Source organism: Chelonia mydas, chromosome 2 (genome assembly GCF_015237465.2).
Source record: "Chelonia mydas isolate rCheMyd1 chromosome 2, rCheMyd1.pri.v2, whole genome shotgun sequence".
Taxonomy (NCBI): domain Eukaryota; kingdom Metazoa; phylum Chordata; order Testudines; family Cheloniidae; genus Chelonia; species Chelonia mydas.
This window is the reverse complement of record NC_057850.1, coordinates 210,241,106-210,255,861: the sequence shown is the minus strand read 5'-3', so window position 1 is coordinate 210,255,861 and position 14,756 is coordinate 210,241,106. Positions and strand designations below refer to the sequence as shown.

Sequence of the window (14,756 nt, the reverse complement as noted above, 5' to 3'; positions counted from 1 at the left end):
TGAAAGACCCCCCTAAGCTTATTCTTACCAGCGTAGGTTAAAAACTTCCCCAAGATACAAACTTTGCCTTGTCCTTGAACCCTATGCTGCCACCACCAACCATGTTAAACAAAGAACAGGGAAAGAACCCACTTGGAGATGTCTTCCCGCAAAATATCCCCCCAAGCCCTACACCCCCTTTCCTGGGGAAAGCTTGATAAAAATCCTCACCAATTTGTACAGGTGAACACAGACCCAAACCCTTGGATCTTAAGAACAATGAAAAAATCAATCAGGTTCTTAAAAGAAGAATTTTAATTAAAGAAAAGATAAAAGAATCACCTCTGTAAAATCAGATTCAAAACATAGAGAATCCCTCTAGGCAAAACCTTAAGTTACAAAAAGACATAAAAAACAGGAATATACATTCCATACAGCACAGCGTATTTTAACAGCCATTAAACAAAAGGAAATCTAACGCATTTCTAGCTAGATTACTTACTAACTTACTTAACAGAGTTTCTGAGACTGCATTCCTGATCTGTTCCTGGCAAAAGCATCACACAGAGACAAACAGACCCTTTGCTTCCCCCATCCAGCTTTGAAAGTATCTTGTCTCCCCATTGGTCATTTTGGTCAGGTGCCAGCAAGGTTATCTTAGCTTCTTAACCCTTTACAGGTGAAAGGGTTTTGCCTCTGGTCAGGAGGGATTTTATAGCACTGTATACGGAAAGGTGGTTACCTTTCCCTTTATTTTTATGACAAGATCTTATTCCAAATGTGCAGTTGTAAGGCTGACATTTCATCTTCTAAATCACACAGAGGAAAATCCTCAGCTGCTGTATGTCAGTGAATATCCACTGAAGTCATGGAGCTATGCCAGTTTAGGTCAATTGAGGATCTGGTCCTTTGTCTCTAGCTGACATATTAGTTAATTTACAGGTGGTATGTTCATAAATGGAAAATGTCCATATTGTTCCATGAAGTAACAAACATCTTAAGATTGACGAACATGGGGAAAAATAAAATATTTTTGCAATCCTTTCATCTTAACTAATTTGAAGCCATATATGTAGTGCAATTTCAGAAATTCACATAAAAGAAGCTACTTTCTCTCCTAATATCTGTATTACATCAAGACTCAAGAATAACATTAGGTTCTAGTATTCTAAGGTCACTGCCGTGAAATGTACTCTAATCAAAAACACTAAGGATAGCCATTAAAGAGCTTTTTCTGCAAAATTTAAGAGTTCTGTGCTGTCAAGGTACTAAATTAACATGATTTCATTAACTTTTTTTAAATTAATACTAATCCATATTATTGTAATTTCAAATTACACAGACTTTTCACACCCTGAAACAATTAAATATATGAACTGGAACAGGAATAATCACTTTAAACTAGAATACAATTCTTTAGATATTTTCTCCACCCCCATATATAGGCTAAAAAGACATGACAGTGCAAATGTGACATTCCATTATTGTAAGAAATTATTAGTAGCTCCCAATACTTGCATTTATTAGTTAGTTCAATATCTAAAATGTCACTATTAAGCACAAATTAGTGATACACAAAGCATATAAAAGACATATATCATTCAAGGAAAGTGAATGTTACATGCATCAAAATTGTGAATGATAGACATCTCAACAAATTACGGTACAAAATGAAATGATATCATAATAAAAGTTAGTAAAAATGCTAAAAAACTCAAAATTCTACACCAAAGGCAACATCACGGGTACAAAGAAATTGTTTTCTTTGCCTTGATCAGAAAAAAAGATCCTGATCAGACTAATCTGTCCAAAACTCTACCTTCTATTCACTGCCAAAATATACACAAATATTTAAGAAAAACACCTTGACATAAGTGATCTGAAAAACAAAAACAAATGATTTTGTCAGTGCTCCAACCAATTCACAGCCCTGGAAAGTGGTGCTGCTGAATGCAACAGTGTTCATGATGAACAAATTAACTGCTACAGAAGCCCTGGAAGAGCTTCAAACAGTGATATAGTCGTAAAAGAAAAAGAAGTGGGTAAACTAATCTAAAATTCATATTCCCCAAATAAGAAGTGAGTAGACAATTTACCCATGTTTTAACCTTGACTACAGTACTTGCTTAAAATCAACATTCTGTGATTACCATATCCACCTTAGGCTTTACTTCATGCAAGAATAAAGAAAAAGTAGATATTAAATAAGATGACTGAACTACAACAAAAGCTACAACTAAGCACTATCAAAGCAATACAATTACAGAAGAGAGTGAAGGTCATGAATAAGTGAAGAATAAGTGAGACATCATGGTCGCTGGGAAAGAAAATTCTCTACCTACATGAGAATGGCCTGGAGTCCTTTGCAGCACTGTGGCACTGAAACTGGAAGTATGTTTTCTGCTGTCAGTAGCAGTGTAACTGCACCTAACAGTGCTAAAGACAAGGATGTTTCTGGTAATGCTGAAGACAATGGTCTCAATGGCCCTGTGGAGCCAGACTTGATGGTGCCATCTCAGACCGTGTTGGTGTTTATTAGAGTAAGCACAAGACAACTTCTCTGAAGCTTTCCTGTGGGATGAAGAGTTAGACTTCGCCTGCCTCTCAGACTCAGAAGAAAGTTTAGAATGTTTTAAGGAGGTCTCGGAGAAGAAGAGCAGCATTTTTAGCAGGACTTGGGCTTAGAAGCTGAGGCAGCCAGAGGGGCGCTCCTTGTGCTTGAGTTATCCATCCTCTCACGATCAGGGCCAGAGCTCTGAAGATGAACTTACTTCTTCTCCTAGACTCTGAAGCAGAAATTCATCCATTTCCTCATCCTCATTACATGGGGCATTTGTCCCTCACATACCTAGCCTAGGTAAATTAGGCAGCCTTGGGATTTCGACCCTGCACATGGCACATTGTGTGAATCATGGGGACTTTTTGTACTAAATCCATAAATAAAAAGACTAATTATCTAAACTAAACTATACTAAACTAACTAGAACTAGAGCTAGGTACAAGCAGAGAAATCTATTTCTAAAGGATGGCTAGCCAAAACTGGAGAGCAATAGGGAGCTCCAACTCTCCCCATGGACAGTAACAAAGAACAGAGAGGGAGGTGATGGCCACACTCCTTTCATGCCCCCGACTCTGAGCAGAAAGAGAGCGGGGGCCCCATGCCCTGCCTGGTAGTAGGGATGGCAAAAGTCTCTGACTCAAGTGCATTTTGTGTACGTAAGCCTACAGTAGAATGTATATGTGGACAATCACTCAAAGAAGAACCTTCTGTTACTGCTGCTGGCACCATGCTCCCCCACTGCCCAAGCCCAGATAGGGAAGCCACCTGACTACACATTTCCACACTAGGCCCAGTGGCTGGGAGGTACAGCTGCAAGCCATTCCCCTAGTCACACTGAACACATGGCATCTCAACTGGACTTCCAGAATGAGTGACAAAGACTTGAGTATCTCATGAGATACATAACACTTGGCAGGAAAATCTCATTTTATGGATATGATTACATTTCTGGCCAAATTTGTATGGCTTCTGTTTACCAAAGCACATTAATTTTAGGATTCTGAGTATATGAAAATTATTCGGTAATCCCGCAAATTAGGAATCTACGTAGTCATCCCAAAATGCACTAAATACTGTACTACCTGAATGTAAAATGGGGATTTCCATGCTGTGAATAAAAGCCTATGCTAAAAATGGTTTAAGTATGGTTATCAAATGCATTTTGCTTTTTATAAGGATTCCCTGTTGACGAGGAAAAAACAAACAAAAAAAAAAGACAAAAACCAATTCAGAAGGTACAAGTACATGAAGAACTGAAAGATTCCTCCCTGGCATCTATAAAACCTTTACCTCTCATTATAATTATTAACATCCACTAACAGAACTAATACTTCAGAACTGCACTCCTTCCAAATTGTTTCCTTTGGGAATTAAAACAAAGCCCCTCAAATTAGTGAGAAATGCAAAAACCATGAAGAAAAAGTTCTTTAGTTGTATTATTTGCAAGTGGCAAAATGATCATGACTCACATGAAAATATAGAAGTTATAGTCAGGTTATATATCAGAAGAAACCACTTGTCTGGTTAGGTACAAGTCACCATGAGTAAGGATGTCACAATCTAGATTTAAGTATGCGCAAGCAAATCTAATCAGTATTTCTTGTTCTTTCCATACTCTGTTCATGAATTACTAAATTTGAATCTGATTAGATTCACTCATACTATACATTAAATAGCTAATTTTTCAAAGTAACCTCAACTAAAATACTAAGTTTATCACCAATTTTGAGACACCCCCCGCCCCCAAGACACAAGTTTGTGCATGGAAATATAATAGGTTTATGATCATAAGTGATGCTTACATGGTTACACACAAGTTTTACAGTATGCAAAGTTCTAGGTGCTCAAGATTCTCTTGCAAAATCTGGAGCAAGCAAATATGGGTCTTATTGTATTAATTTAGATGTAATATAGGGGCCCAGAGATGTTAATATAACCCTCACTGTCATCTCTCAGGATTAATAAAGACGGTCTGGGGTCCCAGGAGATGGTGTGTATGGCAGTTATAATAAAGTTCACTCCAGTCAACAATTTTTCTCCCCAAAGTCTCTTCAAGGACCCAAAAAGGGAATGGTGACTGGAATAGTCCATCCTCTCATTATTTTGTTCGCTACTTGCAAGCCCTCCCAGCTTGGTATCATCCGCAAACTTTATAAGTGTACACTGTATGCCATTATCTAAATCACTGATGAAGATATTGAAAGGAACTGGACCCAGAACTGATCCCTGTGGGACCCCACTCATTATGCCCTTCCAGCATGACTATGAACCACTGATAACTACCCTCTGGGAATGGTTTTCCAACCAGTTTTGCATCCACCTTATAGTAGTGCCATCTAAGTTGCATTTCCCTAGTTTGTTTACGAGAATGTCATGTGAGACAGTATCAAAATCTTTACTAAAATCAAGATATACCATATCTACCGCTTCCCCCCATCCACAAGGCTTGCTACCCTGCCAAAGAAAGCTGTCAGGCTGGTTTGACATGATTTGTTCTTGACAAATCCCTGCTGACTGTCACTTATCTTATTATCTTCCAGATATTTGCACACTGATTGCTTAATTATTTGCTCCATTATCTTTCCAGGTACAGAAGTTATAGGTTATTGTGACATTTTAAAGTACAGTAAACTACAATTACAGTAAACTTGTTGGCCCAATTATCACAAAAGTCTTCAAATTTAAGAGCAACGTTTGAATACTGAGGTCAGAATAATTAAGAACCCACACAGTTAAGACAATCATACTAAACTGAGCATTTAATTTAAAGAAATTGTCCTGAAATAAACAAAGAAAATGCCCCTATTCTGGTCAACGTCAAACAGAATTTAAATTTTATCAAGCATGGATTAAATGCCATGAATTAAGCAGAACTCCTATTGATTTGTATGGGGGGAGTTATCCTTTAAAATTCACAGCATGATAGGGATTCTATTAAAAATATCCTTTACTTCTACACAGAAATACTGAAAAATATTTGCAACCTTTACCCAATTATTACATCTTAGACCACAAAAAAAAAAAACTAACTCTACAGTGTTGCAAGAGATATTTTGCAAGTCCACAGAGGTAAAAATTACTAATTCAATTCGCACCAAATCATTTGGGATTCCAGTTCTTTCATTCTGATCACCAAATGAGCAGAAGACAAACATAAACTAGTATCTCTTAATTTTAAAAGTTCTTTGTTTTACCATCTGGTCTGGAAAATTTGCAATCATTGGTGTCTGGAAGAGATTCAAAAACAGCTCCCATAAGTGGAATCCCAGTATATTCCGAGAGCTCAGTAATTCACAGCACCAACTACTCTATCAATGTTGTATCTTTTAGTTTTAATGAATAAACCATTACATTCTGTCAACTGGTTCTGTCCTTTTTAAAAAACTTCATCTCTAATTATATACTTTACTTCATGGCATTAAAAAAGGCCAGTGTACACCAATTTGTATAGTTTGATATGACTGCAAAGAAAAAAAATGTCCTTTTAATTATCTAGACCTAACAGCGGAAAACCTTTTTTGAGAATTTTCTCCTTTTTAACATCAATTTTGAAATCTCTCTCAAATATAAGGTAATAAATTAATTTTGTCACTGTTAGTCAAAATACTTTAAATAAATTATGGAAACTACAGCTCATGTGATGACACCAAAACTTGATACTTTTCAGTAGCTATCAAAATTCCATAATTTATTGTGATTGGTACATATCACTAAAATCTCTACTACTCCAGTGTATGATGTGCCCAGAGAATTAACTACCCAAGTGAAAACAAATTCATAGAACATGCTGGTATTTCCTTGATAAAAAATAAATTAAACACAAACAGAACATTGAAATTTGTGGAATGTTTCTTGGGGAAGATGTGGGGAGAAGAAGAGAGATGAAGAATGTCCATAAAAATATGTAATGCCTTGAATTACTATCAAGGAACTTTAACAACAAATGCAACAGGAATAATATGTTCCAACTATATCAGCTGATGTTACAGCCAGTCAGTTAGCAATAACACAAAATATTCATAGTGCCTTTAAAACCATTTTTCTAAAGATAGGTATTTAAACCCCTACCTTGAATATATACTGAGGCTTAAGACATATACTGAAAGTTCAGGTGAAGTAGTCAGCATCCTTAAAATAAGACTGCCTAGATAATCAGGCTACAATATACTTGTCAGAAAACTGTTTCTCACCACCCACCTGCCATCAGTGGTTTGTGCTCAGTGTTGCTGTATATTATATTGGACTGCCAGGTCTACCAAAATTAAAACAAGTTTTCTGTTTAAAGCTTCACTTTTCTAAATTATTAAAATCCTTACAGTTACCCAGATTGCCTTGAAATTTGTTATGGTTCATGGGGGCACTGCGTAGATTTAGTGAGCAAAGTTTAAGGCCATTTGACGAAGGATTCCCATGAGATACAGCCCCCTAAAAAACAGTTTTTCTTAAAATTGATATTCTTCCAAAGTATTTTTGCCCAGACCTAGGGATCAAATCACAGCTTTGATCCTAGCATCAGGGTCTCACTCGCTTAAGGGTTACAACAGAAAGAAGCATGGCACCCACTAGCAAAATCCTGCAAAAGAGTTTACTTCTCCAGTTAGGCTCACACCTAAGTCTCACACACCTGAAACTGAACACATGCAGCAAGCGAGACAGCCAAAGAGAGTCAAAAACCAGCTTTGATTCACGTGACCCGAGTGGCTCTGAATAACCACTGTGGCATCAAACTTGAGCACCACACTGGCACTGTGAGCTCAACTAGGAAGAAATCTGAAAGAGGCATGTTGCTACAACCTGCTTCTGTCAACAAGGTTTTTTTGTTTGTTATATTTATTTTCGGGAAACTTAATTTGAGTGCAGCAGAAACTTCAGACAGCGCTCAAACTGTTTTTGAAAAGAAAATTAATTGCAAATGTTTTCTGGGAGTGGGGGATAGAATTAGGGAGGAGGGGGTCAATAGACAGAGGTTAGGGGGCTGCAGCAAAGGGAGGGCAATAAATGGGGATCGATGGTAGGGGTTGGGGACTCAGATGAGGGGGTTGTGGGGCAGGGTGGGACAAAAGGAAGGGGAACATGGAGGTGAGTGGCAGGCAATCTGGGGAAGAACATAGATGGGATATCTGTCAGCCCCACAATCTCCCCTCCCATGTATGCATTAGGATCTGGGCTGGCTGCCTGCCTTGGTGCATCTGAGCTCCTCTTCCTACCTACCTACCTTTGCATGTGTCCAAGGATCTGGAGGGGGCACTGCCCCTCTAAGGAGTCTGAGCCCTTCCCTACCCTCTCATATGAGCCAGTTTCGGTATAGGGAGGCTTGCCCTGTTGGGGGTGTCTTAGCTCCTTTCCCTGCTCTCCCATGTGTGTGCTGTTTATGGGAGAGACCTCCCCCTCTGGGCCCTCTCTCAAATGAGCTGGGAATTGGGGGGAGAGCTGCCCCTCTGAGGGTGTCTGGGTCCTTCTGCCTGCCCCCCCACATGTGTGCACCAGGAGCTGGGGGGGATAACCATCTACAGGGGTCTGAGCCACTCACCTGCCCCCCCCATGTGAAATGAGATCTGGGTGTCCTTCTCACTATAGGTGGGTCTATGCCCCTCCCCCTGCCTCCCATCTGTGCCTGGATCTGGGGAAGCCCTGCCTCTCAGGGTGTGAAGCTGAGCACAGGTACACTGGGAGCATGCTCCAAGAACACACTGCTGACACTGAGGTGAAGACAGGCATGCTTGAAGGTGTCCAGCATTGGGGAATGGGAACACACACTGACCTGAATGGAGCAGATCACACACACCACAGAGCTATTGTTTCAGACTGTATTCATTTCCATGGGGTGTTCTCATTCAGTTGAGCATCTCATTGAGATGAATAGGTCACTTCACATTCTCTGAACCTGCTACCTGCAGGTGGCTGAGGGGACGGGGCACTTGACAATCACATAGCAACAGTGTGGTCTAGTGTACAGAACAATGGACTAGGACTCAGAAACCTTGGGGGCTCTATTCCTGGCTCTGCCACTTGCCTCTGGGCTGACTTTAGCCAAACAGCTTTCCCACTCTGTGCCTCAGTTTCTCCATCTGCACTATGGGGATAATGATGTTTCCCTCCTTGAGACCTACTGTTGAAAAGTGCTATGTATTATCATCATTACCTATTCACAGTAGTATGTGACCTGCACATCTACATGATCATTACAACTGCCTAGATGACCATTAATTCCCAAGAACGTTTCTTTCTCTCTTCAAAAAACTAGGAAATTATACGGCAAAAAAGTTTGTTAACTCACACTTAAGGTTCCCCGGTGGTTCCCCATGCCTTCCAGACAGCTAAGTGCAGCAAAATAAATTTGTGAAAGCTAGGAAATACAGACTTAAATTAAAGTACATGCCCATGAAACCTTAGCTACCTACCCTCTTTGAACAATGCCCCAATGACACTATAAATATACTCACACTCTGCCTTTGTCTTGTATTCAACAGGAGCTACCTACATCTGCCCTACACTCAAATACTTACCTACACCACAGCAAGAACATGTCTGCTAAATTTTACATCCCCTTCGCGCTTATGCAAGTGATGGCATTTAACACTGTACTTTCACTCAAGCTTCATTAAACTCAGACCACACATCTCCCACCTCACTGCTGACAATCCCCATGGCAAGAAGACCTCTGTGCCTCATTACTGTCAGAGCCTACATGCAGTGCTGAAATGAGGCATTGTGGATCTCTCAAAGTACACATGTACCTCTTTCCTGTGATCACATACACAGGGGCAGGGAGAGGGACACACATGCCTTGAGGAACACAGTCACCACCAAATCACTTCATATCATGAAACAGCTCTTCCAAGCTGCTCCAGCTAATCCCTCCACCATTCAATACAGCGACACCAACAGTGAACACAGGTAGAGTGCATGCAGATAACGCTCATTGGCTATTGCCAGCTCTGGTGAGGCAGAGTAAAGGTTGCAAGGGCCTGCATCTTAACTCTATTTCCTGGTTTTTACAAGTTTGAGTTTTGAACTTGAGATTCTGGAAGGGCACGAGATGCCACCAGACAACGTTAATCTGTGTTAATGAAGTTATTCGCCATTTAATATGAGCTGGGGTCAGTTCCCAAGCCTCAGCCCTTGTCTCTTGGATTGGCAATGGTTGAATGGACTGAATATGTCTGCTCAGCTTCTGGGAGGAGGAAATCCTTCATGCAAATTTCGATTCTATTGTGGTGTTCTCCCTTACAGAGTGTATGAAACAAAAGAAAAATGTACTCACATTATACTCTGATCAGCAATCTGAAAATTGAAAGATAAACAGCACTTTTCAGCATTCTGATTGTAGCATGACTTTTCCTTCAAGGAGAAAACATACTATGAAAAGCTGCAAAGTGTACATATTTGTATGTCTTATATACAAAGCAGTGGTGATGCCTAGGGTCAAGGTTCCCTAACGCTTCCCACCACAAACCTCTCTGGTTTTAGTTCTTTATATTTTTGACAAACTTCCTGTAGGGCTGAAGTTTTCCACTCAATCTCATTTTCAGGTTGGGATTTTTTCAAAAGTTTGAGCAAATACAGTGAAATCATTTCTAAGACAAAGTAGTTTCAAAAACATTAAAAATGTATTATAACTTTAAAGAAACCAAAACAAACTGAAAAAGAATCTAAGATTGAAGACATGAAGAGATGAAGACACTTAATATTTTAAGCAGCTACTATATTGTAAAGGAAAAATGAGAGGAAGTGTCCAAGAGGTTATCTAAATAAGAAATGTTTCAAACACAAAAGGTCAGTGAAGGAAATGCTTAGGTCTATGACATACTAAAGGTAATTTACTAACAGAAGAGCACAAGAATGTTAAAAAATAAATGAATTCTTGGCTTTAGAGTTCATAAAAGAAAATGGGAAACAGAAGCCAAAAACAACATGTAATTTCTCAGGGGAGGAAGAAAAAAAGTACTAAAGAAAATCACTATCACATGAAAACAAGTGATCAAAACCCAGAATTGTCTAAAGACTGACAAAGACTGCATAGCTATACAGGATCCATCTGAGACTTACAAAGACAATCTTTTCCAGAAGTGTGTCAAAGTATGTAGGAAAGAATGGAAACACAAGTGACCTACAAATCAATCAAGGGTCTCATTTTGACACACAAATTAGACATTACTGTAAAAAAATAGCAATTTCTTAGGAAGATACGAGAAGAATTGACTGAAGATGCTATAAAATATAATAAAACTTGGCATTTGACAAGTTTTTAGTTGTGTGGTACCTGAGGTACAGGGTCTTAAAAGGCTTGACCATGAGAAGATTTTTAAAAATTTATTTAGATATAAATGTTATAGGTGGTGCAAATAGCATATTTATATTTAAGGATGACTATAGTACTTTCCATTGTAAAGACCACATTTTCTGTTGCTTATAACTTTGCCAGACTTTAGCCACTCAGGCTATAACTTTTTGCAATGAGTTTTTGACTCAGTTCAGTATTCCTGAGAACAGTTCAGCAATTTCTGAGAAGAAAATTAAGGGGAAATGTGTTGTTTCCCCCATGTTAAAACATTCTGATAATTGTTTCATTGAAAAGATATAGAACCTACCAGCTTTCAAGCTGGGACTTCATATTTGGCAGGGGACAAAGAGGTGGCAGTGGGGAAATTGCCTTAGTGTCAGGAATATGCCTTTTTATGGCCTCATGTAAATCTGAACTAATTTAGGCACACAAGTCTTTTAAAATCTCAGTTTGCATATACTCAAGTAGAGACTCGTTAGGGTTTGGTAACTAAATTCATTTAGAAGATTCCATCTACACTGAGTATGGATCCATCCCCTCACAGGGGTGTTGTGAAAATAAAAACACCAAAAATTGTGAGCAATTCAGAGAATGCAGTGTGGTAAGTACTACAGATGGTTAGAGGGGCAAAAGGCTTGCAAAGGGCATTTCCTTAATACTGGCATTTCCTAACTTTCGAGTGCTTGACATGGCCACCATAATAATGTTCTTTAAACGTAGTTTTTATATTCGTCCCCACAAATGTTACATTTTGTTACTTTAATTAATGTTAACTCAACGTTGCTACACTATATTACCCACCAACAAACAGTACAAAGCAAGGAAATAAGCAGTTAAGTAACTCAACAACTCATCTACACTCCACTCATCAGCTCTTCTTCTCAATCTTAACTGTCTCTCCTCCACCACTCACAGCACCAGAAAGGCAAGCCTGCAGAGCTCCACTGAAGCATTATGTTTCCACTGATAGACTGGCACTTTAAGGGCTCTCCAGCATGCTGCTATTTTGGTACACCCAGGAATTGAAGCAATAGTGTTGTGGAAGCCCTTAAGTGCCTGTGCTTTCAATTCAGAGACACGGCTCTTGCGCCTGGCCCCAGGCACATCTTCAGCCTGCCTGCCCACCCATATACTAGTCTCATCTCTCCCAGACACACATATGGGCCACTGAGATCAAGAGGGGTGAATTTTTGTGTGGCATAGGGTATATCTACTGTATCTACACTTCCAGCTTAAGTAGAGATACCTGTACTAGCTCTCATCGGGCTAGCAGGCTAAAAATAGCAGTGTAGCCATGACTGCATGGGTGGGGGCTCAGGCTAGCCACGCAAACTACTTATCTAGGATTTCAGATGGAATTGTACTCAAGGCAGCTAGCCTATCTTGTTAGCTCTGCAGCTGCAGTTCTGCTATTTTTAGCTTGCTAGCTCCAACACAGCTAGCATGGGCAGGTCTACCCAAGCTGGAAATTACACCACCAGCATAGACATACCTACAGAACTAGTGTAGCCACCTGCATTCCAATTATATTTAGGACGAGGCATGGTGCAGTTTGTAGTGTTCCACCTGATCCCAAGCCAGTACACCAGTCCCTGCGAGAGCCTAATGGCTGTAATGAATTTTATCAAGGGACATCTGGACCCAGTTCAGGGGCTCAGAAAGATGGCTGAGAGATTGTGACCCAGTGTGTTTAATTATTAGTCCAAAAGTGGACTACATCTGAGATGATGTATGTGTGAGAGAGTGGGCAAGAGAGAAAAGCTTGTAGTTTGTGTGGATTATTAGTATGTGCTAGACTTATATTTGCAAGGGTGCTACAGAATTCAAGTGAGTAGAGTAGAAAGTAACCAGTATAATACAAGGAAAGGTATTCATAAAGGTTAGATATGCTTGAGAAGTAACTGATAGGAAGCATAACTACAACAGGAGTGTTGGAGTTAATATAAAATGCAAAAGAAAACATGCATGTAATGAGGTATTGAGGGGTACTGAGGAAATTTTGACTGCCCTTATTTACAAGGGCAGTAACAATTGTAAAGTTGGTCCAGAGAACATTTATGGTAATAAGCCTGTTGAAGTCATCTATTCCATTATCTGACATTTGTACCTGACTAGGTTTTTTTATGTACATACACACAAAAATGTGTGTGTGTTGTGGCAAATTACCAGCACTACTTTGATGGGTCTCGTGCTTTGTCTTCCTGGGGAGGGTTCAGGGCACCTTTCTCGCCCCTGAACTGGGGTATTAACTGCCCCACTAGTGTCCTAGAGGAGGGGAGTGGAGAGGGAGGGACCCGGGCCTGCCCTCTACTCCGGGTCCCAGCCCAGGGGCCCAAGGGATAGTGGTAAACCGCTTGAACTAGTGGTTCCTTCCCCGGGCTACTTCCCTCTCCTGCCCTTCAGCTTGTGGGGCTTCCTACCCTCCCTCTGCACAAACCAGGTGTCCCTTTTCCTAGGGTCTTCGTCTTCTTAGCCCACTGCAGCACTTCTCCAGACTTTCCTCTGCTTCCCTCCAAACTGCTCTCTGCTCCAACACCAATCCACTCTGCTTAGATGGCTTAGGCAGTGGTGCTATAAGGAGGGCTTTGGGATGTATGGCCACTGGGAGGCATTCATGGACAGAGGACAGTTCTCTCGGGATGGACTTCAACTGAGTAGGGAAGGAAATACACTTCTAGGATGGAGGCTGGCACAACTGATTAAGAGACCTTTAAACTAGGAATTTGGGGGAGATGGTTGGGAGATGTCCAGGTAATCTCCATGCCGGATTTTAGCACCGAGAGGGAAGAAAACAAAGTAAGAAAGGATACAGCCGTGGGTAGGAGAATGGATATAAGGAGTAAGGGCAGTGTGGAGACCAGTCTAATAGTTTATACCGGCTGTAGAATGACCATGCGTAATCGCATACAGAATGTGAGTGAGGCCAAACAGCAAAAATTAAGATGTTTGTACACCAATGCGAGGAGCCTAGGTAACAAAATGGAGGAACTAGAGCTACTGGTGCAGAAAGTGAAACCAGATATTATAGGGATAACAGAAACATGGTGGAATAGTCATGACTGGACTACAGGTATTGAAGGGTACATGCTGTTAAGGAAAGACAGAAATGAAGGTAAAGGTGGTGGAGTAGCATTGTATATCAATGATGAGGTAGAATGTAAAGAAATAAGAAGCGATGGAATGGATACGACAGAGTCCGTCTGGGCAAAAATTACATTGGGGAAGAAAACTACTAGAGCCTCCCCTGGGATAGTGTTTGGGGTGTAATATAGACCACCAGGATCTAATCTGGATATGGATAGAGCCCTCTAATGTTTTTAATGAAGTAAATACTAATGGAAACTGCATGATCATGGGAGACTTTAACTTCCCAGATATAGACTGGAGGACGAGTGTTAGTAATAATAATAGAGCTCAGATTTTCCTAGATGCGATAGCTGATGGATTCCTTCATCAAATAGTTGCTGAATCGACTAGAGGGGATGCCATTTTAGATTTGGTTTTGGTGAGTAGTGAGGACTTCATAGAAGAAATGGTTGTAGGGGATAATCTTGGTTCAAGTGATCATGAGCTAATTCAGTTCAAACTGAATGGAAGGATTAACAAAAATAAATCTGCAACTAGGGTTTTTGATTTCAAAAGGGCTGACTTTCAAAAATTAAGGAAATTAGTTAGGGAAGTGGATTGGACTGAAGAACTTATGGATCTAAAGGTAGAGGAGCCTGGGATTACTTTAAATCAAAGCTACAGAAGCTATCGGAAGCCTGCATCCCAAGAAAAGGGAAAAAATTCATAGGCAGGAGTTGTAGACCAAGCTGGATGAGCAAGTACCTCAGAGAGGTGATTAAGAAAAAGCAGAAAGCATACAGGGAGTGGAAGATGGAAGGGATCAGCAAGGAAAGCTACCTCATTGAGGTCAGAACATGTAGGGAT

At 40.2% G+C, this 14,756-nt stretch overlaps 1 protein-coding gene across 8 annotated transcripts in view; it reads right to left on the bottom strand.

The window, feature by feature from the left end:
* Positions 1-14,756, bottom strand: part of THSD7A (thrombospondin type 1 domain containing 7A) — a 522,569-nt gene that overhangs the window by 380,998 nt on the left and 126,815 nt on the right. For 2 of the 8 annotated variants that reach the window (XM_043541145.1, XM_043541144.1), the window contains exon 3: positions 9,804-9,823. The exons of the other annotated variants lie outside the window; for them this stretch is intronic. The gene's annotated coding sequence lies outside the window, so the exon portion shown is untranslated. The remainder of the gene's footprint in view (positions 1-9,803; positions 9,824-14,756) is intronic. 8 annotated transcript variants of the gene reach the window in all.